The 27,728-nt window shown below is 42.8% G+C and overlaps 1 protein-coding gene across 1 annotated transcript in view; it reads left to right on the forward strand.

Moving 5' to 3' along the window:
- The first annotated feature begins 988 nt into the window (after nucleotides 1-988).
- TBL1XR1 (TBL1X receptor 1) overlaps nucleotides 989-27,728 on the forward strand; it is a 105,344-nt gene continuing 78,604 nt past the window's right edge. The window contains 1 exon segment of the mRNA XM_033068996.2: nucleotides 989-1,188. The gene's annotated coding sequence lies outside the window, so the exon portion shown is untranslated.

Here is a 27,728-nt window from a genome sequence, read left to right on the forward strand (position 1 = left end):
ATCGCCCAAGAGCGTGAAATGCTGTTGCAAAACCATTTTAAGATGGAAAGGGCTGCCTGGTGACGAATGTGGTTTTGATTAACAAAGCTCGCTTTCAAAAACAAACAATGCAGCTATATAGATGACGAACAGCATTTCAATTGTACAAACGGGCAGCACCCAGGTAGGACACTGCATTAGTGCTGCGAGGTTTATGTTCATTAAATGGAAGGAGAGGGCAGAGGCGGTGGCGGGGCGCCCGCGCAGGCCCGAGTGCTGGTGCCAGGTGCCATGGCCAACCGCGACGGGCTGCGAGGAGAGAGGCAAAACCACCATGTTACATCCTGCATTTACATAAGCTCTGTTGGCAGCGCAGTTTAATGTCTTTCCTAGAAAAGCTCCGCGGCCTGGGGCCTGCCGTGCCCGAGGCCTCCCCTCCGCTGCCCTCCCTTTGGCCGCGGCCGCCTCCCCTCCCCGCTGCCGGGCGGGGAAGGGGTCAGGGAGCGGGTCCCCCTCCCGACCCCCGCGCTGGGCTTGTGTGGCCGGGCCGGGCCGCTCCTCCTCGCCTGGCCTCGCCTCCCGGCTCCGCTGCTTCCCTTCCTCCTTCCTTCCCTCCCTTCCTTCCCTTCCCTCCGCCGGCGCCCATTTCGGCGCGGCCGGGCACCCGGAGTGTCTGCGGGCCGCCGGCTGCTCCGCGCCGCTTGGCTCCTTCCCCCAGTAACAGCTCCCACATTCCGCCCCGATCCCTCCTCAATCTCAATCACACACATACATATTACTTTTTTTTTTTTTCTCCCCTCCTTCCTCGGGACTTAATCTCCAGTCGTCCCCCCCCCCATCCGCCCTCCCCACCCTCCCCTCCCCCGGCCCCTGGCTCGGATATAATTGAATATCACAGCGCTACGCGCTGGGTATTTTTTTTCCTTCCTCCTCCTGTGTGTGTGTGGTGGTTTTGTTGTTTTTTTTTTTTTTTTCCCTGGTGTTTTTTTTTCCTGCTCCTCCTCTCGGTGTGGACACCTTAAAAATACATATATATTTATATATATAATCGATAACTATACGCGTGTACACACACACACACTCACACGGGCAGGGATGTGCGCGTATATACACGCGGCGGTATAAAACACACGGGAGGAGGAGAGACAATCCAGGGTGAATTCCTCGTGCCTCCATTCCCGGGGAAAGGGGGGAGCAGCCGCTCGCAAGGTAAGAACCGGGGGGCTCGGAGCGCCGGGGGCGGGCAGGGGCCGGGGCCGGGGCCGGGGCCGGGGATGGGGATGGGGGTGGGGGGCGGCCGCCCTGTTTGTGTCGGTGCAGCGGGAGGGGGATGGGAGCACAACGCCTCTCTGACCCCCCTTTATTAATGTGTATATATATAATATATATATATACAGACACACACACACATATATATTTACCCCTCCCCCACCCCGCGCTGCTGGCTTCCCCTCCCCCACCCGCCTTTTCTTTTTTTTTTTTTAATTAAAAAAAAAATTAAAAAAGGTTTAATAGAGCGGGGGATGGGGGGGGACACCGGCCTCGGCAGCGAATGGCACACGGGAGCCATGGCGAGAGGCCTATTTTTAGCCCGATTTGTGTGGAAGAGCGGCTTCCCCTCCCCCCATTCCCGCATATTTACTTATGGGGGGAGGGGAAGGGGGGAGGGGAGCCCTTCCCCTCCCCCACTGCCCGGGGTTCTCCCCCATCCCGGCCCGGCCGCCCCTCGGAGGGGATGCACCCGTGCACCCCCACCCCGGTCAGTGCCCGTGTTCTCCCCCAGAGCCAAGTTATTGATCAGTTTCCCAGCCAAGTTCCGGGTGCAACATGCAATACCCCGCCGTGGCAGGGAGCGGGCCCGGTTCGGGACACAAAATCAGCTTTTATTTTCCCATTTCACACCGTCTGTCCTTGCCAGGGCTTATCCCTTCCCGAAACCCTGGTGTAAATTGTGTGTTGCATCAATTAGAGGGGCTCGCACGGTTGATGTAATGTGTACTGTTTTCTTGGTTGGAGGATTTAAGTCCTGAAATATGTGGCTTGTTATTGTTGTACATTCGAAAGGGTTAAAATTTATCGTGTTGTTCCAGGTGAATTTAATCTTTCATCACCGAATTTCCTTTTAAGGCAGCTTGACAGAATAAAAGTCTCTCCCTCGCTTGTCTTTATCCCCAGAACAGCAAAACTTTGTCTGTGCTTTATGGCAGGGGCTGGTTGCTGCAGATGACACGTGAGTCTGGAGGAAAGTTTGGTTTGTAGGTCGCTGTGTAGGAAAGTGAAGTTTGCTGGTGAAGTTTTTACTACTCTCCAGTGTGCTCGACTTCCTCGTTTTCCTGTCTGTGTAAATCAAATTCCTAACTGATTTATGGGGGAGGGGATCACAAAACGTATTCCTTCCTTATTGTTAAGGCATGGGAGGCATGATCAGGAGAACCAGGTCTTTGTTGCATTAAAAAAGCGTGTGTTGTGGGCTTGTCTGGCTCGCTTTGCCGTCCTTTGGTGCTAAAATAAACGTCTGAGCACGTTGTGTGCGTTAACGAGGTTCGCTGCTGTTGGCGGTCTCTACACTTTGGGTGTGATGAGTTGTGCTCCTTCAGCAGCCAGGGCACCATATGCAAAATTGGTGTTTGGGGTTTGGTTGTGCCTGGGCTTTGGGGCCGTTTTGTGTCCTGGTCATGCTCTGAGTAACGCAAAGGTTTGTCCATGTGTGGTTCACGTTGGGTTTGGGGCCTTCCTTTGGACACGCGTGTTAACGGGCTTTTCGGAATACCTTCCGAATGAGGACTGGACCTGCAAGCTCCTGTGTGTGTCCTTAAGCGAGTGGGTATGTGTTTGTGGATAGCTGTGAAGGGCTTTTTGCCCTTATCCATTGGAAAAAACAGAATGGTGATGGTGCTTAGGGCACAGGTGGTGCCCTGTGATTGATCGAAACAAACTTTCTGTGGTTTTCTCTAGTGTTTTTATTTCTTTTGTTTTTGTTTAAGGTCTAATGGAATGGTATTATTTACCTAAGGTCACCTGAGCTGGTACACTGTTGCTGTCTTAAGTTTTCTTGGAGGAAAGTTGGATTTTTCTCCATGAGAACTGTGTTTTCTGGTACTGTGTCTTGGGAGTGTGATGGCCTGCCTTCCAAACTGTTATTGGGAGCATTTAGCTCTCATTCCTTGAGGAAAGGAGAAGGGAATGTAATTTAAGTGTATGGAAGGAGTTGGGATTTGGCTTTTGGGCTTTATAATTTATTTTTAAGACTGTACAAGAGTGTATCATTTTTGTTTGTTTGAACGTGCACAGCCCTAACGCATGTGTGTAGCGTAAAGAACGCAATAATTGTAGAAGATTCTGTTACTTAAGCTTTTTTCCCCTTGCAAAAAGGTAGTTAAGGTTTTTTTTCCTTGTGAGTTTCCTTTTTAATATGAATACTTCTTTCAGTTTTACTCTATATATGGTAATTATTGATGTTTGTGTAATGCTTTGAAGTTGTAAGGCCGGGTATAAGCGCTAAGTACCCAACAGCAATACTTCATTGTCGTTTTGCCATCATGAAAGAGTTTGATGCTAAAAAGTGCTGCAGCCCTAAGCATAAAGAGGCTCTGGATGGATTAGGGGAAATGGCCAAAATTGCTGATAATGTTGTTTTCAGATAATAGTTTTAAGTTAGGAAGAACAGATCTGAATAATGTAAAGCAAACCGAGTTATTTTACCTAACTTCATTTTGGTCTGGAATTTAATAGAACGTGGACTTTACATTTGAGTCAGAATGTGTTGGCTGTTACAAGTTTTGTAGTGGCAGTAAAGACCCACATGCTACAAGGATGCAATCGTGCAGAAGTCAGGAAGTCCTGTAAAACACAGAGCTTTGTGAACATCAGCGCTCTCGTTCAGCTGAATGAGCTCTGCCGCTGTCTGTGAAGTTGCTCCCAGAAGTTGGCTGTGTTTTGTGTTAGCGGTGGGCAGTAGGATGTGAATCTTTCCTTACGCTGATGCTGTTTTGGTACACCAAAGTCTTCACTTGGTGAAGTGTTTTGGGAAGGCTGAGGTAGTGGCAGGTGTGGCACTTTTTCATGTCTAATTCCTCTGCGTATTGGGACTCCCAAGTGATAGTCACCCCTCCAGTTTTTGCTTGCTTTGCTCGTCTCTTCTGTCCTGGTCCCACACCGCTGAGGATGGTGGTGCCTGTGTGAATTCTGACACCTTGCTGGCGAGGACACCGCTGGCAAGCGGAGCAGAGACAGACACAAACCTCCTGCCAGCTCTTCCCTTTCTCAGCTGGGATAGGGTGGTGGGAAAGTGGTCTGGTCTGTGCTTTGAAGAGGAGGACAAGGACAGGGTGTGCTGCAGGTCAGGGTTGTGTCAATACTGAAATATCACAATACTGAGATGTATCGTGCCGAAGCGTGACTCATTCATAAACTAATTCTCGTTGTTCATATTGAGTGGTGTGATACTGGTCTGAGTGCTGACCATCTTCACTGGGTGTGTGTCTGCACATGTGTGCACCCAGAGTTCAGGGTGTAATAATGACTGTATTTAATGCCCTAAACATCAGCTCATGCAAGTAGCTGCAGGTTGGGAGAGGAGTGAAAGTGTGCGTGTGCACACTCTGTAATTACGCATGTTTGGCTCCTGCAGAAGGTAACTGCTCTGAGAATATACTAATTTTAAAATACAAATTTAAGTGTTTGTATTAGATGAAGAAGTGTCAGTAACTTCCCATTAGGAGGTATGATTGACAGCTCTTCTCTCTTTTTGAGTTGCATTGCTGCATTAATGCACTCGCTTCAAATTAACAGGTGATGAAGAAACCATTTCTACGTTCCTGCTATTGATTTAGCTACCCTTGTCCCAGATGTGCTCAGTTTTTTAAGTGCTGAAGTTAGATGGTCTTAATTTCTGTAAAGTCACTTAATGACAAGTGACTTTACTAGAAAAAGGTTCATCCAGTGATCCTGGATGATCTCAAGCAGAGTAGATGGAGACCGCTTTATTCATTTCATAATTGGTTTCTTCCGAGATAAAGTGTGACAGTGAAATGAGGAATAAGGAATATCTTTTGATATGAAGTTGTAGGGGTATATATTGGCTTTCCTTTAATTTTTCAAAATTGAATTAGCTAACTGGAGGTAAGAAGCAGTGAAAATGAGGGAGCATAGCTGTCACTTTGGGAGAGTTCATTGCTCGAGTGAAAGGTTTGGAAGTCTGGTCTGGAAATTGCCAATTTGTATCAAAACTGGCAAACTTCTTAGGGTTCCGTCTTGTGGTATCTGATCCAAGACGAGAAGACCTTTTCCTTCCTTCTTGTAATAAAAACACGGCTGAACTTGTTCATACAAAATGCCCTAGAGTCTTAGTGGCCTTGTTTGAGCTCAGGTTAAACGTTCCTTTGGTTCTGAAGGATCTACAGAGCTATAACTCTGAAACCTTTGCCTTTCATACCTTACCACTTACCTTTCTGTGATATCCTTTAGACTTGACTTTTTATGTTGATAAGGAGCCTTAAAAATAATTCTGCCTTGATAAGAAGTAAGTGGTCACTCTGAGCTGGAGGTTGTGTGATTGTAGGGGAAAACGGTTGGGTGTTGTAGGTTTTTGCTGGCCTGGCTGGCCAAGGAGTGAAATTGCTGGTGTTGTAGCTCACCCCTGCTCGCTTGCTTCTTGGATGGGCTGATGGCAGGGAAGACTTTTGAGTGTATTTCCTTACATGGAGCAATAGTAATCAGAAAGTCTGGTGAATTGGTGTAGCTTACTGAAAGAAGCTCTGAAGTGATGAGGGGGAGCGTTATGGAATTGTCTTGGCCAATATATGCAACGTCTTTCAAAGAGTCTCCTTTTACTTTGAATGCAATTGTATGTTGCCAAACTCAGTGCTGAGAGGAGATACTGAGGTCCTTTGGAATATATTAGCCGGAATGCCAGAAGCAACATCCCTAGGTATGCTATCGGCCTAACACGCCAATTTTTGAGGATGAGTAATGCAGGCAGGTTGGGTGTCAACCTGGCTGTGTGGTTCAGTGCCTGCCCCTGGCCCTTCCTGGTGCTTTGTGTATCCTGCTTGTCTCCAGGAGCTGGAGGTGTGGTGGCAGTGGGGATCTGGTCCCTGAATTTGTGCTGTAGCTGTGCTTGGTGCAAGCATGACTCCTCTTAAGAAGAGTATAAGCTGGTATCTGCATGTCTAAAGTAAGATATAAATAGTTTTATTTTCAAAGATGCTGAGTCCCTGCAGTTGCATGTGAAGTTGGCAGTCTCTGTGTGTGCTTAGCATTTCTAAAAACCAACTCTTGTGTGTGGTTTGCAGGCTTTTGCAAACTCCCGTGAGGGTGTCATTTCTGTTCCTGGGAGCAGTATTAGTAAAAGGCTATGTTGTGTGCTCTGACTTGTGTTTATTGTTGTAATTCTGAAGTCTCCATGTTGCAGAGGAGCAATCTTGCTTACTAGTAATGTCTAGCAGTAAAAAATCAGAATCATCCAGAGAAAACAGTTTTGTGGGTTTTTTTGTTTTATGATCTGAGGCTCTGTTCAGTCTCTGTTCAATGTCAGCGTGTTACAGACACTCTCTACTACCGTGTGCCATATGCAGACACGCTGGGTGTCATTTCGGATTGCTGGAGGTGCTTTGCTGGAAGTTTTAGCTGGTGGGGTGTGAGTAGCAGGCCTTCCCTTCCCCTTCAGTGGGGCAATAGTTTTGCCAGCCTGGCAGGGCAGGCGAGCAGCTGTCCCTGCAGTAATGCTGGTGCTCCTTTAACCCCTTGTGGGTTTGGGGAATGATTCAGTCTCTTCTCTGGCTGCACGTGGAGCTGCCTCTCACCCTACTGACGTCAGGCTAGTGGTAGATTTTTATGAATTGGGACTGTGAAAGTGCAAACTTTGCTTTCTGCACAGCTCCGTGCCTGGTGGTGGTGACCAGAGAGCTACAGAAAAGATCTCTGTTCCTGGAGTATTTTTCTAAGGTTATGAGTTAAGGGTCAAATATTTACAGTTTGTGAAAATGTAGTGCTAAATACTGTGCCCTGTGCCAAAACCACAGAAATTGTCAAGGACTAGAGTCTTAAAAGTTGCATCCATTTGATATTAACAATGTTAAAAGTTCATGCTCTTCCCTTGGGTGACCTATCACCAGCAAACTGAGTGGGGAATTATGGATGGCGAGCACATGTGAGGCAGATTTCTGTCCCCTAATGTTCCCTAAAAGTACCAGGCAAAGAGGAGACAGTTTGATTTCCTGGAATAAGTTGCCCAAGCTGGCTAAGGAGTGGAATAACAAGTTTCATAGCTCTTTAGTGGTTTTTGGACGGACTGATTCATGCTCGAGTGTCAGCACGACTTCTGAAAATACAATTTTGCTTTGTAAAAATAGTATTAAAAAGATGTCGTTATTTTTCATTTATTATTGATATTGGTCTAACTTACAGTCCTCTTGGACAAATGGGTGTTTTTGCCATTAATTTCTGCAGATGAGAGAGGAGCTTACCTTAAAATACCGATTGATCTTAAGAGAGATGAGTGAGTCTGACCCTCCCCCTCTGCTTCCTGGTCTCTCTAGCTCACAGTAAGCATGAGAATTTTCCCTCTTTTAGGTTATGTCTAAATTTGTGGGGGAAAAAATAGTTTTGATATTGCATAGACCTATGGGGGAAATAACAAGAGATCTGGGTCAAAAAAGTAGGACGTGCAAGATTTAGAAGCTGTTGAAGTGTATTTATTTGTCCTATATTAGGTTAAAGGAAGTATTGGTGCTCTCAGTTTGGCAACGTGTCCTTCAGTCTGCGGTGTGCTGTAAAGGGAAGACAACTGTTAAACAATGAATCACCACTAATTTTTGTATGGATGTCCACATTCTTCTCTAGTGCAGAAATTTCTGCTTGTGTATCAACACAAACACACTTCCTAAATACAGACTCTCAGAGATAAATTTTAACTGGAAAGTGCTTTGTAAAAATGCTTATTTTTGCCATGATGATGTTTGTGATTTTGTAATGTATTTACTTTGAGGTTACTCTTGTTCACGTTTTGTACTTTTTAAGCTAGCATGAATGTGGATGGAGGAAAATTAGGGATGGTGTTGTCAAACCATCCATTAATGCTGACATCAAATAAATTGTGCTAGAGGTGTCTTGTGTAGCAATGGATTAGCTGTTTCCCATTGCTAGTGCAACAAATCTGGGGTTTACAGAAGTGGGGTCTGTACTTGCTGAACAACATGAATGTTTTCCTGAGGCCAACGTGGCACCTTATTTTCCACTTTATTTTGAATGCAAAACTGAATTTCACAATCTGGTGTGTTGTTTAGACTGTGAGTATCTCGCATTGTGGGCACAAAAGAAGTCAGCGATATGAAACGTCAATATGTTGAGTTGTGACAAAACTTGAACACAAATACAATGAAACAACCTACTAAACAGTTTTGGTGAGCTTGATCTGATAGCAGGAACGGATATCTAAATGCAGCTGATTAATAGAAACCAACTTATTTTCCTTTTTTTTAAAAAGCTTTTGCCTTTATAGTAAATATTTGTCACAGTTGTTTGAGTTGTAAGAAAAATGCTTTGTATTTCTGTGAATGTCTTCCAGGGCAGACTGTGAATGGCCTTTGATTACGTTAGAAGTATCAATGTTATCTTGCTGTTGGCAAAATCCATGTTAGTTGACTCTTCTGCTGTCTACACGTGCAAGGTTATTTTGATATGGATTAGTTTGTCCTTGCTCATCAAGGCCCTTTGTAAGGTTCTTTCTTACAGTACATATAATACACATTAAATAAGTTAGCATCTACATTTTAAGAGTCTCTTCTATTAAAATAAAACCAAAAGCCCTCTTGACCACTGGTCATCCCGTTGAGGTGCCTGGGCACCACAACCCTCCCAGGTGTATTATTTTCTGGTAAGATGGGCATTGTTTTTGTTGTAAAAAATGAACCCTCTCTCTGTGTGGTTCTGTGGGCTGGTTGTGAAGGCACCAATTCCATTTTCCCATCAGTCTGCTCATGTCCCGTGACTAGAACATAGCTGGGGTCCCATGTTAGAGAGACACTCACTGCTTGCATGTGCTGGGGACTTTTAGAGATCTTGTGTGTATCGACAGAAGTGGTGGGAAGAATTAAAAAAGAAAAACTACATGAAAGATAAAGGGATGGAAACTTTGAGGTAGCCAGGGAAAACACTTTCAATGTGTTTTGACTCGCTCTTTGACGCTAGGGATGATTTCATACGCGAGGCTCGGAGGGTATGTGAAATGCAGTGTCAGACTCCAGCTAGAACGGCCCTTACGTAGGTTGAGGTTTGTCTGTTGTGCCAGCAGCGAGGCTTGTGTATGTTGGACACTGCTGCAGAGCTCCAGAAAGCTCCGCTGATGGTGTTAGAATATGTGAAATTTCATTTGCGTGCTTAATGTGCCTTCCGCTTTCCCAGCCGTGGCCTGTAACTACCTGCTTGCAAAATGGAGTTTTTTCAAGGTGAAATGAAAGAAATGCACAGGTTTTAAAAACACATTCAGAGATCAGGTTAGTCAGATTTCATTTGTGTTAATGTTCCTGTAAATGGTGAAAGTTTGGAACTGCAATGCACTTCCGTGTGCCTGTTGCTGCCTACTTGTGTTTGTTAATCTGGTGCTACTGGGCCTACTGCTGTTCTGTGTAATTAAAATAACCCCCCAAGCCTCCCCCTGTGTGATAAAAAGACAAGTGGTGCAAGATTGTGCTGCTTTTTTTCTTTCTGAATTAACCCCTTCCAAGTGTCAGGGTGGCTCTGCCTTCTCCTCTTGGCTCTGCTTCCTTGTCCTTGTAGCGGGAAAGTGGCAAAAAAGTGTAGTGAGCTGGAGTGTTTTGTGTCCACCCTGACAGTCTGCACCATTTTATTCTTATCCCTTCTTAAGGCTTTATTTGATTTTTCTAATAGTTCCCTGATTTTTCTAATAGTTTTTTTCCCCCTGGGCTTTGTCTCTCCTTTTTGTTATTTTGGACTTTTCTTTTGCGTTCTCCCCATCTATTCTCTTGTGAGTCCTTTAAATCAAATTGGTGCCTTTTTAGTTTCTGTTCTCTGCGTTTTCTCTTCTTTCTTCCTTTTTCTCAACATGTTAGTTAGGTTTATATTCAGGACTCGGTCCAAGGTAGCCCTCTTGAACTGGAGGGGTTGAATGGGTTTGGATGATGTAGCCTGAGTCAGTGGTGGAGCAGAACCTGCTGGGGAAGTCTCGTTTTCCTGTGTGTGCCCCTGGCAGCGAGCAGGAGGTGAGCGAGGGGCTGCCTGCGGGCACATGGGCGCTTGGGATGGGCACACGGGGCAGGAAATGCAGAGGACAAATTTTGGCAGTGCTTTGATATGATAAAAATAATCTTGGCTCTAGGCACGTAGCATTGATCCAACTCTTGATGAAGTCAGAGGGAGGCTTTGGAGGGAGGTGGTGTGAGCATTTAGTACAGACAAGAAAAGCTAAGGAAGTTGGAGCGAAAACCTCAGCGCAAGGTGGGGTTGGCTTTGGGCTTTTCAAAATAAGGGCAAGAAGTTTTTACTGACATTGTGACTTAAAATTAGCAAAAACAAAACCAGTCATCATGAAATCAGTGGCAGCCTTATCTTATTGTTTTTATTGTGGGTAGTGTTGACAAGTCACATGCCCCATTGTTCTGGGTGAACAAACAGGGCTTTGAGGCTGCGAGCTGGGACGTGCGCACAGGCGCCTTTGTCCTGTGGGGAACTGCGACTTCGCAGTTGAGAGATTTGTCTTTAAAGAGTTCACATCCAGAAGCTACATGATAAAACACTCTCTGCTTTGGTATCTAAGCACCATTTTGTTTCAGGTCTGGTTGTCCAGAAGCTAGGAAAATAAACACAGGTGACTGCATGGATCATAAACTCTGTCCTACCTCGTTGCCCAGCGAAACCTATGGATAGCAGGCTTGTGTTCTGGCTCTGCAGTGGGTGTGCTTAGGACAGAGAATGGAGAATGTGCTTTTGAGAAAGTCAGTAAAAGATTTTTGCTTGAAAGTCTTCCATGTGTAAATGCTTCACCACACAACTGGTGACTCTTGAGACAGCAGTAGTGAACCTCATCTCTACTGAAGTCACAGTTTTGTGGATCACCTCTAAATTACTCATGCCATTTATAAACCCCTGTAATCAGGATATGTGTAGTGTAACTAAGATGGATGCAGTAGAGACGGGCTGCAGGAGCAGACTTGGCACGTGTAGGCTGTGGATGTAGTCATCCAGCCGTATCTGGGGGAGAATTCCATTGAAATTGCTCTGAGTTTTGCTTAAGGAAGAGCAGAAAGATTAGTCTTTCCTGCCTACAGTGATTTTTATTATGTTGTTGTTTTTAGTACATCTTAACAATGCCTGTGTAGCTCATTGTCTGGTCCAGTATTTTTGATCTGTAGAATAAATGTGATTGTGGTTTGGGGATTTTTGTTTTCTTTTCTTTTTCTTTTTTAAGTCAACTTATAGTCTTGCTGTTTCCTCTTTGGAAACTGGTGCTTGCAGTGTGTTTTATACCTATACAGGACTGCTTACCAAAATGATCTTGAACTGTCAGAGTATTACCAAGTTGCTTTCATATGTAATGGCACGGAAGGAGGTAGAAACTTTCAAGCTCTCGTAGCAGTCCTGACTGAGTGTCGACAGTGTCAGCTGTGTGTCCATCTGCTCTCTGATATTAGCGAACGTCCCCAGCTTGGGTGGCTTGCAGGCAGTCCGTAAAATACTGCTTTCATTTCAATGCAGAATGAATGGCAAACTTTTGGCATCCTAATGTGGGTGTAATACAGCAATGTAATATATTCTGTGGGTTACTGCTCAAGGTTTTCAGACTTTTTTTTGAGCATGACTGCAGTTCCTTCATTCCCTTCATAGGAAGTGCTTGATAGAGGGAATTATGGAATTACTTTCTGGTTGTGAGTTCTCTCTATACATTTCCACAGGCCTGTCTAGCCCTGTGGTGGATCCCCAGAGACACATCTCCATTCCCCACACCCACAATTTTGCTTTTCTGAGTTGACCTAATATACGAGTATGTGACAGATAACTGTGTTTACTTTATTTTTCGTTTACATCACTGAAGATTTTCTGTCCACATAATGATTGGGACGGAAAGCTGGTGTCAGGATTATCTGTTATTTCTGCCACTGTATGACCTTAGCAAATGGATTAACAAATTTGCCCATGCACCAGTGATTTAATACTTAACAGGAGCTTTTCAGACCAGTTCAGTGCCCTGAGATCTTCTGGTGAAAGGCTGCGCAGCAGTGTAAAATGGCTTTTGTTTAATTTTTCAGTTCTGCTTGCTTGGATGGAGTTTTCAGTTTAAGCAAGTGCTTAATTTTTATTTATAGGTTTTGTGTGTGTCTTTTAGTTTTCTGTTGGACAGAACGTGGTCCTTCACATAGGAAATATTTTCTACTGGTGCCAGGACATGTTGAAATCAGGCTACTTGGTTCATGAAGTTAGGTATGTTTTTGTCCTTGTTAATATGGCAATGCAACCTTATATGAAGTTTTAAGATGCCTGCACTTTTTCTGGACCCTGGCAGAGTTTTGGGAGTGAGGAAAGGCAGAATTTTCTTGGTGGAGCCACTTCAGGAATGGGTTTTGGAGAACAGCTACACAAGCACTGGGGGTGGGAAAGGCAGTGGTGAGACCCTTGAGCTGACCCTGTTCTTGATGGAGCAGAGGCACAAAAGAGTTTCTCTCCTCTAATGTGGTATATTGAGTCCTCTGCCAGACAGATTTATGGATCCTAAAAACATCATCTCTGGAAGGATGTGTTAAACCCAGCAGCTGTTTTGGTGGGGAGAGGGGATTAAAGTCCAGGTAGTTTTGCTGCAGCAGTTTACAGCCTGACTCCACAAACACTGGCGTTGCTATTGTGAAGGCTGTGGCTGGAGTGAACGTGGGTCAGGTAAGGGTGGGCATGAACTTGTTATCTCAGTTTGCTCTCAGGCAGAATCTGCACAGGGTGAACAGACAGCTGATAGCTCAGCCAGTCCTGCATACGGGCTTGTACTGACTGCTTGGCTTCACCCAGACATAAAATAGACATAAATCTTTGTCGTGTGCATATAATTTCATTTGGATGAGTCTTCCTTTATAACTTCCTAAATGATTCTTGTTTATAAGTTTAACTATAAACTAATTTACAAGCTTTTATGAAAATCTATTTTTATGCCCTTTACTGCCAGGCAGTGGTGTTTTCCTGGTCTGAGGACACTGATTTCTGGTGAATGTTTTCCTTGTTGGTGTAGGTGTCTCCTAAAGCACATCTTGGTCCTGACTGTCACAGCTGTGCTTGACACTGCTGAGCAGACATTTGCTGTAAAATTATTTTACTTTTGTATATTGTTTGGACATTTTTCATATGCTGCAAAATTGAAATTTTAGGAGGATGTTTTAATTCTGGGGAGTAGTACTTAAAGTTGGATACATTTGGGGTTTGCTATTGTAAATTGTACTTCTGTACCGTGACTCTTCTTATTTTCACCATACTCTATCCTGAGAAGTGCATCTGGTTAATTTGAAAAGAAAGTCCTGCTAGCACTTTATTAAATACCTTAAACTTTGCAAAAATGTATTTCCACACACTGGCAGCATTGAAGTTGAAGTTAAAAGCGGGAATTTACAGTACGCTCACATTTTTTTTGGAATGGCTCCAGGAAGAAAGTGTCTCATTCCTGTTTAGAGTAATATATATCTACATATCAGCTGATATAGCTGTTGGTGTAGTCAAGCCCTAATTGTTTAAAAAAATATCACTTAAGTGTGATTCCTTGGTATATTTAGAAGAGCTGAGTGAAGCCCTTTCTGGGTTGAACCATTTTTTTGTGATCTGAGGCAGTTTGCATGTTCTTCCTAAGAAATACATTATCGCTCCATTGAAGTCAATTCAGGTTCTCTGGAAGTAATCCAAGCTTCAGGAAAGAAAAATATTAGTGTGCATGTTGAGGGAAAGGGTTTCCCTTTATTTCGGAATTTGCTTGTCATGTGTAGCAAATAAACCATTTTCAGACACATTAAGGCTCTGTGAAACTAATTTTCAGTGCTGACAGTTTTCTAGTTCTGGGTTAAGCAGAAAGATTTAAATTTAATGTTTCCAATTTTTTTTTTTTTTTTAATAGGAAGGGATATGTATATTTGCTCAGTTACAATTTGAGTGCCCTGAATGTTTCAGGATAACAGAAAAATGAATCATTTGAAATGCTGAGGACGACAGGGGTTTTTTTAGCCAGTCATTTGTTTCAGTGTCTGACATGTTTTGTTGCCAGTTTAAATGTTGGAAATTTACGGAAGTAGCCTTTGCTTGGAAGCCTTAAATATTTGCAATGTGTTGTTTATTTGGTTTCTGAAGTTTTGTGCTTTTTTGAACGCTGGTTTTTGTTGTAGCAATGGGTTTTGGCAGAGCACATTCGAGCATATGTAGTCAGTCATAAACAAACTAGAGACCACTAATGCTTTAGTCCTGTGGCTGTACCAAAGCATGTAAGGTTAAATTAAAACTGTCTGCCTGGGCTCCTTGGACCTGTGCTCCACTGAGACTTTCAAGATGCTCATGCTAAAATTCTGTGCCTTCTGAAGCAGCGACTCTCTTGAAGTTTTTGCAACTTTAATCTTTTGATCAAGGAGGGGTTTTCAGGTTTCCAGGCTTGGTTTGTGGCTGAAGAGCAGCGCTGTGCGCACAGCCCTGTTCTGCAGAGCTCCATGGTGTCTGCAGGATTTAATGTGCTTCCCGGGGGAGGGCAGGCATTTGGCAGAGGGTGCCCTTGGGTGGCTGTGTGCTCTTGGAAGTGACACAGGCTGGGTCATGTAAAGGGCTGGGGGGCTGCAGATGGGCTGTACAAGGGGGCAGGTGAGGGGCATGAGGAGCAGCACCAAGGGCTCTGCTCTCACCCAAACCAGCACAGCAGGGTGGCCTTGGCACAGGGTCTGCAGAAGAGGTTGGAGCCTTCCCCTCAAGGTTAAATTGAATTCCTTGTCCAGGAAGCTGCCACCCTCCCTGGGACCTGCTCTTCATCCTGTCCTCAGATCCAGCCCCAAACCCACGGCATTCTTCCTACACCTGTTCAAAGCGCTTCTTTCAGTCTTGCTTCTACACCAAATGCTGTCTTCACCTCCCTGTCATTGCAATGATAGAACTACAGTTTGGAAATTATTATATTTCTTAATATTTGCACATATTTCAGTCTATTTTCCCAAATTTATTTAGGCTTTTAGCACCTTAGTGACTCAACCTCAGCTAGTTTTGTTTGGAGCTATTTCTTCCTCAGGCAGAAATCAGACCTGAAATGTTTTTTTTTTTTCTAAAGTTTGTGAAGAAAAAGCTCTGTGGTAGCATTTCTGAGTTGTTGAGATTAGCTCTGAATTTCCAGATAATGTAATTTTCTTTTTTAAAAGAGGTCCCCTCCCCCCTCCCCGGCAAGCCCTAAAGCATTCTTTGTATGAATGTACTATATGATCTCTAATTATATGATCACATACCATTCCACAAATAGTGCAATACAATAGCATAGAATTATTTCTAGGATCTGGTAGAGGTCTATTCACTAGACTACCTTAAACCCTGAGCTTGCAAGTTGTTTTGTGTAAATTGACTCCTTCGCCTCCCAGAAGCCCTGTTTACTGTAGCTCTGCCTTAAGCCCAGGTTCAAAGCTTGTTACAGAATCGGGGTTTGGGATGTCAGCCTTGAAAGTTGCCATTTAACTGCTCCTATACAGCACATGCATATTAAGTAGGATAGCAGAATAACAGTGAAATTGCTCACCTAGGTCTGCAGATGAATTACCATAATTAACTGCTTCTTCCCATGAATTGCACCTAACGAAGGCTGTGCTGTTGGCTGAAAATAAATTGCATAATGCATTGCTGTTGACTAAATTATTTACATACCTCAGAGAGGAGATGGTATAAAAAGGCTGCAGAACAAGTGCTGGACCATTATGAAAAAGGAATGGGGGGAGGGAATGACAGCTAGAACTGTAGCCTGCCTTCTCCTGGGTCACCCAGGAGCTCTGTGTCCTGTTTGCAACACACTGTGTGCCTCCATGGTTACATATTTATCACATTGCATTGCATAATGTATGTGTGGAGAAAGCAGAGTTAGGTCTGTGCACACAGCCTTGGGCCTGCTCTTAAAAAGACTGTGGCTGTGTAGTTATAAATTGCTAAAAAATGACTTTTTTTTTTTTCTCCCCACTGTGTAACTGGTTCCAAAATATCTGAAGTCAAAAGCAGAATGTGGCTTAAAAAAAAATCAATTATAAACCAAACTGGACAATTTTTGAAATGCCTGCTGTTCTGTGTTTACCTGTGAAGTGTTCTTTGTGTGCCTGTTGTGACGTGGTTTAGGATGAAACTATATCCATTATGTGTTTTTCTTAACTTCTTATTTAGCCAAGACCTGTTTTAAAAGAGCTGCATTTGGATCTGCTGTTCTTTTGTTGTCTTTTGGAATGCTGTGCAACCCTATTTATTACAACTAACTAAAAAAGATGACTCTACTACATAGAGATTGCTTGCACTAATTTACCAGAGGAGTCAAGACAATAAATACAAATAAATATAGGTGTGAGCTGCTCCATGCACACACAGTGGTAACACCAAAATAACTGCAACAACTGAACATGGGCTCCATCAGAGGTGGTGTTTTGTGGTAGAATTTTCCAAAATAAGGCTTGTCACAACTTGTATTTTCCATAGGTAAAAGCCATCTGAAATTTGTAGGTCTCGATTCCTAATTTTCTGGGGGGTTTGCTTTGGTCTGGGAATTTGTTTTGGGCCTAATCTTGACAAAACCCTTGGCAAAACTTGAAAACACTTTTTTTTCCCTGTGCACAAGGTTGTCCATCTGTGTGTCTCCATCACAGAGGTGGTGGCTCAAGGTGGACAGAGGAAGCTGCAAGTGGGGTCATGGCCCTCACTGAAATTCAATTGTTTATGTGATCACTTCTGGTCATGATCCCAGTGGAAATGTGGTTGCAGTGGGGAAAAGCTTTGTAAAAACAACCTCGCTTGGGAAATTGGATCACAAATAATTTTTATAAGTAGGCCAAAACATTGCGTGATAAGGTTTGTATTGAGGAGGTTCCCTTTTCTTGCCAAATTAGCCAGAATAGGTCAGCTTTTGTGATAACAGCAGCAAGAAAAACCAGTCAGTTGTTCTTTGTGTGTTTGTTAGGTTTTTTTAATCTATTAAAAATTTTTCTTGAAAAGCTTTATTTCCTGTTTGAGAACATGCGCTTGATGTTTGGCAAGGATGTGATCTTTGTGTCAGCAGGGGATATTTTTGGTTTGGTTTTGTTTTGGATTTGTTTTGTTGGTTTGGGGTTTTTTTAATGTTGGTAGGGCTATTCTGTAAAACATAAATCTGACAGGCAACCTTAGTTTTTGCATTTCTAATAGACTGTTCAAGCTTGTGAACCACTTAGTGTAGAGAGGTTGTGCTGTGGTATTAAAAAGCAATAAATGACAAAAGCCCATTAATTGGTGTGCAGGCAAAAGTGTAAAGATAGCAGAACAGGCTTGGAAATAAAATACATTGATGCTACCTAAAATTAGTGACATACCCAACAAATTATGACAAAACATTTTTAACAACCTCTTTTCTCCAAAATTTCAGGATGCTTTCAAACACTTTGCACACGGTTCCTGCACTGTAAACTTCATAGTGATGAGTGATTAACACTGCTGCTAATACATCCTGTCCAAAAAAATGCCATAGAAGAAAATTTGTTTTGTGTGTGTAGGTTTTGGGTTTTTTAACATTGTTTTTCCTATTTATATTTTTAGAGAATGATCCACATTTAATTTAGAGAAACAAATGGGAGATTTTCATAGCAAGGTTTTGAGATTTGCAGTGAACAGAAAGGGAATTTGCTCATGGTTATTACAGTCCTTCAGACACACGGTGAATCTTGAAATTACTGCTGAAGTATGGAGCCTTTTCTGCTGTTCTTCTGTTGTTTGTCAGTGAACTTCTGAGCTGTTATTTAGGAGAGAGGGATGGATGATCATAAAGAACAGCAAAGACTTTGGAAACACCTTGCCAGAATTTGAACTGTGAACTGGGCTGTTGTGATGGCAGATTTCCTTTTTGAGGACTGGAAGAGGAGACCAGGGCCATCAGTGTAGAAGAAGGGGAGAAGTAGCATTAATTCTGTTTTTTTGCTCTACCCTTTGGAGCACTGTTTCTGTGAATGCCTGAGTTCAGTGCCCTGCTTTAATGTGGTGGGAACTTCACCTGCTTCCTTGTTCTGTTAACAATCAACAGATCTCACGAGTCACGAGTGTGTTACAGGACACGGCCACCTGACGTGGCACTGCCTGTGGGACAGGGACACATCAGTGTTCTGGGGTTTAATTGTGCCTTATTGTGGACAGGTAGAACCTCAGTGAAAAAACTGTGCAGTAGGGAAGGGATATAGAGAAAGTGTGCGTGGAATTACTGCTATTACATTGTCTGGGAGGAGAAATGGTAATTTCAGGATGTGGCATAACTGTCTTCAAATTTGTTTGGCTTTTTGATGGGTATGATGAAGATTTTTGTGTGTTACAGAAAAATTGTAAGAGAAAGGTCACAAAGGTAATAAATGAACAAATTTTGTGCAAAGCCTTGGGGCAGTGAGAACCTGCTGTGAAGCATGAGTAGAGGGGGCAAGACTTTCATTCAGTGTATAATTATAGGTATAGAACAATTTTAAATTTGCAGGTGAGAAAATACTGTACTTTGTATCAGGCTTTCCAAGTCCCAGTTGAGCAAGGATGATATTTGTCTTGGCTAACATCTGTTCCTTTCTGGAATAAGTGGCTTTAAAGGAAGGCATGAAACTTTAATATGATTTCTGGTTAGCTCAATCTGTCTCTTTCTTTGTATTTTCAAAACACACTTTATTTTATTAGATTCAAGAATACAAGTTACCTATACAAGCTGCTGGCTCCTTACATAAATAATCATATGATAAATGCAATTAGATTGAAGTTCAGCAATACTGAAATCACTTCCATAGGAAACTGGCTGACTGCCCAGACATCTGACGTCATCTAGGAACCACACTCTTGGTCTTGGACAAATGTCTTTGGCACAGCTCTGTGAAAGTCACTGTGGTTGGGATCTGGGTGGAAATAAGCTCTGAAAGGCTGAGTGTTTACGCCTGATGCCTTCCCAGGCATCTCCCTCCCCTTAGATACCATCCTGCACACCTCTGAGGATCCCCTGCTCTCCACAGGCACAGGGAGGAGAATGCCAGTCCTTAACCATTAGGAATTCTTTCATGTATAGCAACAAGTTTCCACTCAGCCTTCCAAACCTTATGTGCTGTAATAATGTGGGAGAAGGACTTCGTTGTGGCCAACGTAGTTCTTGGTAAACAGAGACGAGGAATGATGTCTCATTAAAAAATGTAGTGTGGCAATAGGAAAATCATGTTTATTACCAGTCCTAGAGTTGTATAAATAGAGATGTGAGACATCCGCTGAGCATTGCTGTAGCAGAAACACTGAAATCACATTTTTTTTCAAGTTAATAGATCTTAGAGCTAGGAAGGAGAGTAGTGGAGTGAGGGCTAAGAGCAAGGCATATGGAGTGAGCAGGGGCAGTGGAATGATGGGAGACTTTTTTGAATGTATTTTCCCAAGGAGGTAGTTGTATAACAATTTTCAATGCTTTAGGATTTGCATCTCCTTGTGCTTGAAAAGCAGGGCAGACTAGACATAACAAGGAAAAGCCTTGCATTGGGCCATAAATTGCACTTTTATTTTGATGGTGAGTGTGTATTGGGCTGGTGGAAGTGAGAGCTGCATCTGCAGAGCATCATCCCAACAGTGGGGAGCTCCCTGTGTTGTTGGGATAGTTGTAGAGGGGGGATTCCCAAATTTTAGGAGGTTTTTGTCTCCTCCTCACACACCTGCAGGATTTGGCATTGAAAGATCACTAATGCTTATGATAAAGTGGGACTTGGGGTTTTCTTGGTGGCCTTTTTTTGTTAGATTGGTTATTTATTTATTTATTTAAAAACAATGAATGTGTCTCAATAAAAATCTGAAAAATGAAAAAAAACCCCACCTCTTTTTGTGCAGTGTAGCTCTAAGCTGCTAAGGAGCAGAATCATAGTTTAGATTTAAATCCAAAAGTAAACGAGCAATTTCTTGCCTGTTAAACTTGAGCAAACAAAATCCCAGTATTGAAGAATGTTTTGAATCCATTTCCACAGGAAACACGGGCAAGGATCTCTCAAAATTGGTCACTAGTGGCCTAAGTGAGGTAATTGTGTCTGCTGTGTGACAAGGGTGTGTTCTTGCAGGATCCCTGGTTTTACTTGTTGGAGCAAGAATAAAATAGAAGGTGCAAGTGCCACAAAATGTAGTTTCAGAAATATATGCCAGTATTTCTCTTTATTACAACAAAGTTGGTTTGAAATAAGGAGAAACTTCGAAATTGCATCAGGTATATTTCAGACTGGTTTAATAGAATTCTTATGTTTCATTTTGCTGTTTGGTTTTGATTTTTTTTAATACGCTAAGGTAGACTGCTGGATGTTTTTCTGCTGTGTTTATGTACTAAAATTTGTGAGTTAGTCAGTTGACCACCACCTATCTCCCATCTCATGAATATATATTCAGGATTTTTTTTTGTTTGTTTAACATAAAAACCCATAAAATAATGCTGTCCTGCTTTTCACTCAAACCCCTCCTTATTGGCTGAGCAAAATTGGTTTTGATGGCAGTAACGTTACCTCAAGATTTGTCCTCTCCATCTCCAGTGTTGACTTTCCTCAATAAAATCCCATTCTTTAGCAACCAGTTCCTCAAACCCATTCAACTTTTTCCAAGTCTGATGCCAAACCAGATTCTCTGTGGTGTGCAGCATCCACCAATTTCTACGTTCTGACTCTAGTGTTAGTATAATGATTTTCTTTAACCTTCTTAACCTTCTTTAAGGTTATTGTTAGAAATTTTATAAGAAAAATCAATTGTGAACAGCTCAAGAGGAGCAGGGCAAGCCTTTTTTTCTTTTCTTTTTTTTTTTTTTTTAATCCTGAATCATTCTAGCTTGATTTTTTTTTTTTTTTAATACATTTCAGTGTGTGTTTTGAGGTGGAAAAATTGTAATATTCTGAATATTGTCCAAACAGACCTGAAAACTTGGTGACATTCTGACTGCAGGCTGGATGTCTGCTCTCATGTTCTGTGGACATTTGTGTGTGTTAGTGAAATGGTTGCATTCTGTTTAATTTGAATGGTGGAAATTACTGTAATATTTAGTGAATCCAGTATGATCGCTGGTGTGGCATGGGAAGATTGAGGGACTTTGTTATTTATGGGACAATTTTTATTTTGTGGTTCATTATATTGACTTGAAATGAATTCACTGTGAGGTTGCTGTAAAATTGCTTTGTGCAAAATAGTATTTATTTTACCTTTTAATAAAACGTCCTGACTTCTATGAAAGGCATGAAAATAATTGAAATAAATTATATGCAAATAATTATTTAAATAGTGCAGAAATATAATGTGTGGTGCAATTAAAATTCCTGGACTTCCATCAGTCTTCCTAAGTGAAGTCCTCACAATGTTTTTCAGCTGTAGCTTGTCCTGCTCTTGGGTTTTCCAAGTGAAATTCAGCAGCTTTAGAAGCATGACCAGGATTATCTTTGTGGTGATGCCACGGTGAGGATTTTAGGAGCAGCTAGACAGAGCTGTTGTCATTGCTGCCCAGATTTAAGGCCCCAGAGGGTTTAAATCTCGAGCCCTGCTGGGGTCAGAGGCTGAGCAGGGCAGGCAGCAGCTCCAGTCGCTGTGTTCAGTGGGGAGGATCCCCAAATCAGGGTGCTGAGGTGGGTTCTGAGCCACACAGCAAACTCCTACTGGGATTTTGATACACACAGGAGGAAGGAAAGCTCTTCAGGACCCCAATCCTGAAGAGATGAAGCTATAACCACATCCATCCCTTTCTTGGATGTCTCCCAGTCTACTTTCCTTACATTGCTGTGTTTTCTGAAGCTCAAAATAATGCCTTGTTCTCAACTGATATTAATCATCTTGCATGCATTGAAGTGTGGATCTGACTGTGACTCAGAACAATTTAAAATCAGGCTTCATGTCTTATGAAAATAAATGGCTCCCAGAGGAGAAAAGACTTCTGTTTTCATTTATTGCTCGTGATGGTGCCTCAGTTTGAGACGTCCCATCTTGCACTGGCTTCTTCCCCCATGTCCCAGTTCATGCTGACACACTGGCTTTGATCCCAGCCTTCACTGGGAGAAAACCTTGTAATGGTTTGGGTGGCTTGTGGACAGATCTGATAAGAGAGGGTTTGTGATGTTCCCTCAGCAGGTCAGGCAGGCACTGACAGAAATGCCACTGGGGCATGTTTTAGGCATGGGCAGGGAAAGGTATCACTGAAGGGAAGACAGCTCATGGGAAGAGCTGAAGTGGCTTTGGGAACAGCCCTGGAGCAAGGAATTATGAAGTAAGGGCTGTGAAGATTGATCTTTCGGGGGTTATTGCTGCCGGGTATGTGTAACATTTTGTTATCATTAAAATAAATTGTATTTGAGTGTTTCTCACTTGTATCTTATCTTTAGCCCACAATGGAAGGAAGTTACTTTTTGTCCTTTTGGATTGCAGTGGGTATTTCTGTTTCAGGGGCTTTTAGCCAGTTTCAGGGGGAATTTTTTTAAACTTGAAATGAATGGTCAAGGTTGGTTACTTAAGTGACAGTTTCAAAGTGGGAAGGGAAAGTTGAATTTTCAGTGCTGTGTTTGTTCACAGTGAGCTCAGCTGAGAAGAACATTTAAGGTTTCATTGAAAACTGTTGAGAGCTACAGGAATATTTACCTAAATTAATTCACCACATTGATTTCTAGATGACACTGGGTAGTATGGATGTACAGGCTACACTGTAGTTCCACCTTTGGGCATTGCCTGGTGGATTTGTTTAAAAAGCATTGTCTTCCCCATCAGAGCAGCATGTAAGATTGGTTGCCCATTTGTCAGAATTTCAGATAATCTAAGAGTTGCTTTTGTAGACAAGTCTATTTTTGGACTATGTTCTGGGAACAGTAAGTTGGGGTGGCAATTTTTATTTATGTTTTGGCTGCTTTCTCATTGTCCTCATCCTTGTTGAGCTGGACAAAATGGTTACATTTTAAACAAAAAGTGTAATCTGGTTTGGGAGCTAATGTACTGCATTATTCAACAGCAGCTTCCACCCAGTTAAATGTAGTATTTACAGTTGCAGTGCCATGCTTCAATGTATTGAAGATAAAATATGTGTATTTGTGGGAGAGCATTTCTGGTGCTTTTTATTTGATACATGTAGTCATCATAGCCCATTTATCCTTTATCTGTCTGGTTTCATACACGTCACACCTGTGATGCTTCAGAGAATGTGTGATCAGTTATACTTTACTGCAAAGGCAGGAGATTTTTGGTAGTCATCCCTGAAAAGGTGGGAGACATGCTTGGACATTGGTGTCTGCAGTGTGATTTTGTTTTATCCTATATAGCTGCCATGCAAGTTTGGCCTCCTGTTCATTAGATTATTTATTATTTTGCTTAGGAAACTTGAATTTTTTATAACACTAGTGAAAGCAAAAATTGCAGGAAGCTGTGCTGAATGGCTGTGGTTATTTGAGAAAAATTCAGAATGAAATTTACCTTCTCTCAGCAAGCAAGAACACAAGAATTAGTACTGATTAAGACCTCCTATGTCATCATCTTGTTAATTATAATTTTCAGTTATGGCTAAGGGGGAGGGGATATGTCATTTTACCCAATGAATTAAGAAAAGAGTAGCAGGTGGAGAGACTCTGAATCTTTGAGCTGTTCAGTCCAGCAAACAAAGTCATGTGTTTGTGTGGAGGGGACTGAATTAGTTCTCCTTGCTTGTGACATCTGGTTCATCTTGTGCAGCAGCCTGTGGTTGGATTTGGGGCAGGTGTTGGATTTGTGGTTGGATGTGTTCTTGGTTGGTGATGACTTTCTGTTGCGTTTCATTGAGCTGAGTGTTCCTGGAAATGATAAGCTCTGTGTGGCAGTGGGAGATTCTGGTGTTTCTTTGTTGTCCTGAGCAACATCTGTAGTCAACTGTACAGTTTCAGAGGGCAGGTATCTGAGAACCCCAAATCTCTACAAGACAGCTCATGCTTCCAGCAACAACCTCTTTGTATGTAGCCAAATGGAAAATGAGAATCCTATTTGCATTCTCTGTCCTGTTTTCAGTCTGATGGGCAGGGAGATTTAGATACTTTAGTTACATAAACGACATAAAAACCCAAGCAAGACTGGCCTTAGGCCAGAGCTCCATCTTTGTGCTAATGGGTGAGTGTGCTTTTTGTAACTGTGCTTGTTACCAGGAAATCAGCAAGGGCAGGACTGATACCCTGCCTTTGCAGGAGCAGTGTTTGATCAAACCGGGTGTGTGCCAGATCACAGCTGCTCCTTTAGGGCTTTTTTTTGTGCAAGTCCAATCTGGCAACAGAATTTTGTACCAGCTCATCCTTTTGCCTTGCATGGTGGGTTGATGTGTGTTTCAGGTTCATGTCCTTGACCTGGTTTAGCCAAAGTCCTTGGTGTGGTTGCAGAGAGATTGGGTAAAGGTTCACATCTGTAACAAAAACCTGAAACCCTTGCAATACAAACAACAGTATTTGGCATTGTAAGAATTTCAAATGATTGCAGTGCAGAGTGTGAGAGGAAATTGTCTGTGGTAGTCAGTGCTGGAATAAGATGTATTTCTCCAGTATCCTTCTCTAGCTGTTCAGCCTTCAGACACTAAAGGAAAAAGCATGTTGTTGAAGTTTATCCTGGCAGTTCCACTCTGGTGGAACAATCTGCTGCTGTGGGTTTGTTGCTCACAGGTGTGCTGGGAGAGGTGTATTTTACAGCACAACCATGGACCATGTGCTCTAGGTGCAGTTCCTTTGTGTTCTAAACCTGCTGGCAGTCCGTGGTTCCAAGCTCCTGTGGATTTATCCACCCTCCTCTAGAATCACAACAGCTGAAACAACCTCATTAAACTTGAGGATCAGTACAAGGGAGTTTGCTTAGTAAAGAAACAAACTCCATGATGATTTCTGGATGTGAACTTCTAGCATAGGACTGTGCAGTTAAGGTAATTTTAAAGGAATGAAAGTTATTTTATGTGAGTGGCAGACTCTCACATCTCCATATGATTTCCTCATTGCTTCCCCTGTTGGCAATTCACAATCTGTCCTCCAGACTTGCATGTAATGGGCAAGTGCTTGCTGCATTTTCTGCTCCTAACTACCACAGGTGCTTATTTGCTCCTCTCTGGCCTGTGGCACTTACAGGTATGCCTCTGGAGTGAGGAAATGAGGAGTCATTAAACTAGAGGAAACTCAAAAATAGCTTGCTTCAGGCAGCTTATTGCAAGGTTGTTCAGTGTTTTTTGGGTTTTTTTTCTAAATAGCAGAACAAAGCCGCAACAGTACAAATGTTTTAAAGGCCGTTTCCTCACTGCTGTGACTTGTTTCTTTTTTTTTGCAATTCTTTCCCCCCACCCCCCATGTCATATTATGAAATTTTTGGGCTGTTACCTTACCATAGCTACAGCTTTAGCAAAGATGAAAATAGTAACCTGAGTAATACCATATGCCAGGGATGGCAGCAACACTTCCGCTGGAGCAGTAGATGAAGTTCTCACTCTCAGCTTTAGCTGTGGGACAGGTGACACATTGACCTCTCCTCCAGGGTTTGGCACTAAATCCAAGCTGGGCTTTTTCCCACGGGCTGGGGCGCTCAGTGGGGCTGTGCTGGGGAGCGGTGGCATCATCCCATGGCACAGCTGGGAACAGGCTGTGTCCAGGGAAAGAGCAGCCACAGCCAGGGCCCCCGAGCTTGGTGAGCAGCTCTCAGCAGCACAGGAGCTGGATTCCCACCTGGAATTGGAGTTTGGGGTGCTGGAGGTGAGGAGCAGTTTGGGTGTAAGGGGGAGCCCGGCTGTGTGGGGCTGCCAGGGAGAAGACGAAGGTGTCACCCCTCAGGATAAAAAGCAGGGAGGCATTTGGGGTGACAGGATTTGAGAACAAAGGAGGTGGCAGCAAAGGCCAGGGAGGAAAAATGGTTGGAAAGTGTCAAGGCAGCAGACAGAGGTGGCAGAGGGTGAGTAGCTGGCAGAGGAGAAGCTTGTTTCAAAATGACTGGGACCATTTGGTTTATGTTAACACATTCTACTTCACAGTTTGGGAGGAGTGCAAATAAACTAGGTCAGCTCATGCAAGCCTTGTTAAGAGAAACATGAAAAAATGGCTAAGAGTAGTGAGAGAAACTATGGGAAACGTCAAAGATAAAATTGTTTCAATGATTTTATAATTTTTAAAATGATTATTTTTATTGGATGTGCAGTGTTAACTTAGTCAGGCAGCATGGATTTTATTTTCCCTGCTGCTATAGTTAATGATTATCTTCCTTCTTTTGGAGAGTGAAAAATAACAGTGGTCTAGTGTGGCTGGGGCTCTGGAAATATCTGTGACTCAGTAGGCAGCAGTTCTGTAAACAGATGCGAGACATCTCAGAAAAGGATATAAAATTATTAAACCATAAAGCAGTGAAACCATAGAACCTTTCAGTGTGTTTACCAAAGTTCTTATAGGTTCATGCTCAAAGGAAATAAAACCACTGCTAGAGAATCTCATTCATTTATGTCTCAGTCAGCTTCAAATCTATACCAAAAATGCATTTCCTGACTTAAAAATATGAATTTATTAGGACACTACTGCTGTGCTGTGGGTATCATGGGGAAGTTGCTCATCTAGTAAATTAATGAAGGCATGTGTGTTGAACTTCCTTACACAGCCATTCCCTTTTGCTACCCAAAGCAGGAACTGATGACTTTTTCCCTGCTGTTGCAGAATAAGGAATTGGACCAGAGGCAGATTAGGCTCTAAGGGCAGAGCTGCTGCTGAAGTGCACAGGAACCAGGTCTGTGGCTTCCCTGCAGGTTTCAGGTTCGTCACAGCCTCCTCGTCATCCTCAGTAAAGTTCAGCCCTTGAGAGAAAATCCAATTCATTTTTCACGGCTGTGAGACAAGGCGTGGAGACGGAATAACCGCAGCAGTGGGGGAGGATTTGACAGTCCTCAGTGTCCCTCGCTGTCTTTCCCCTTCTGCTGCCATGGTCTGGGTGACATGGAGCATCTCTCTTTTCCTGGCAGCAGAAATTAGTAGTGCTGACATCTTTCTTTGTACACTGGACTCAGCATCTAATGTCCTTGAGGCAGAACAATTTCAGAAGTCTGTCCTGCTAATGAGAAAAAAAACCAAAGTGATTTCTTTTAAAGTCTTTTCTAGAAACTTAGCGAAGTGTCTGCTTGGCTTTACAAGTTGGGTCATCCCCACAGTCAGAATCAGCAGTGGAAGTTTCATTAGGCAGTCGAGTAGTCTCCAGTTTGAGTGGCAGGAACCCATTAACAGCTGAGGGAGGAGATGGGAGAGATTTGTAAATCGGGAAGCACTGTGGTGAAGATAATTAGGGAGTGATTGCTGTTGCTCTAATGCAAAGACTAAAGGCATCAAATGAAACTAAAAAGTGATATCCAAAATAAACACTGTTAGGTATTTTTTTCCTAGAATATTCCTGCAGAATTTTTTGCCTCAGGACATGGTAATACTAAAAGTTGATGTGAATTCAGAAAGCCATTATATATTCATGGAAGAAAAATTGACCTGGAGCTATTGAACACTCAGTTTTTGAGCTGACATGGAAAGGGAGACTTTTGAAAAGGGGTTTGAAAGGAGACTTGTGAATTTAGGAAC

Source organism: Catharus ustulatus, chromosome 10 (assembly GCF_009819885.2).
Source record: "Catharus ustulatus isolate bCatUst1 chromosome 10, bCatUst1.pri.v2, whole genome shotgun sequence".
In the NCBI taxonomy this organism is placed as follows: Eukaryota; Metazoa; Chordata; class Aves; order Passeriformes; family Turdidae; genus Catharus; species Catharus ustulatus.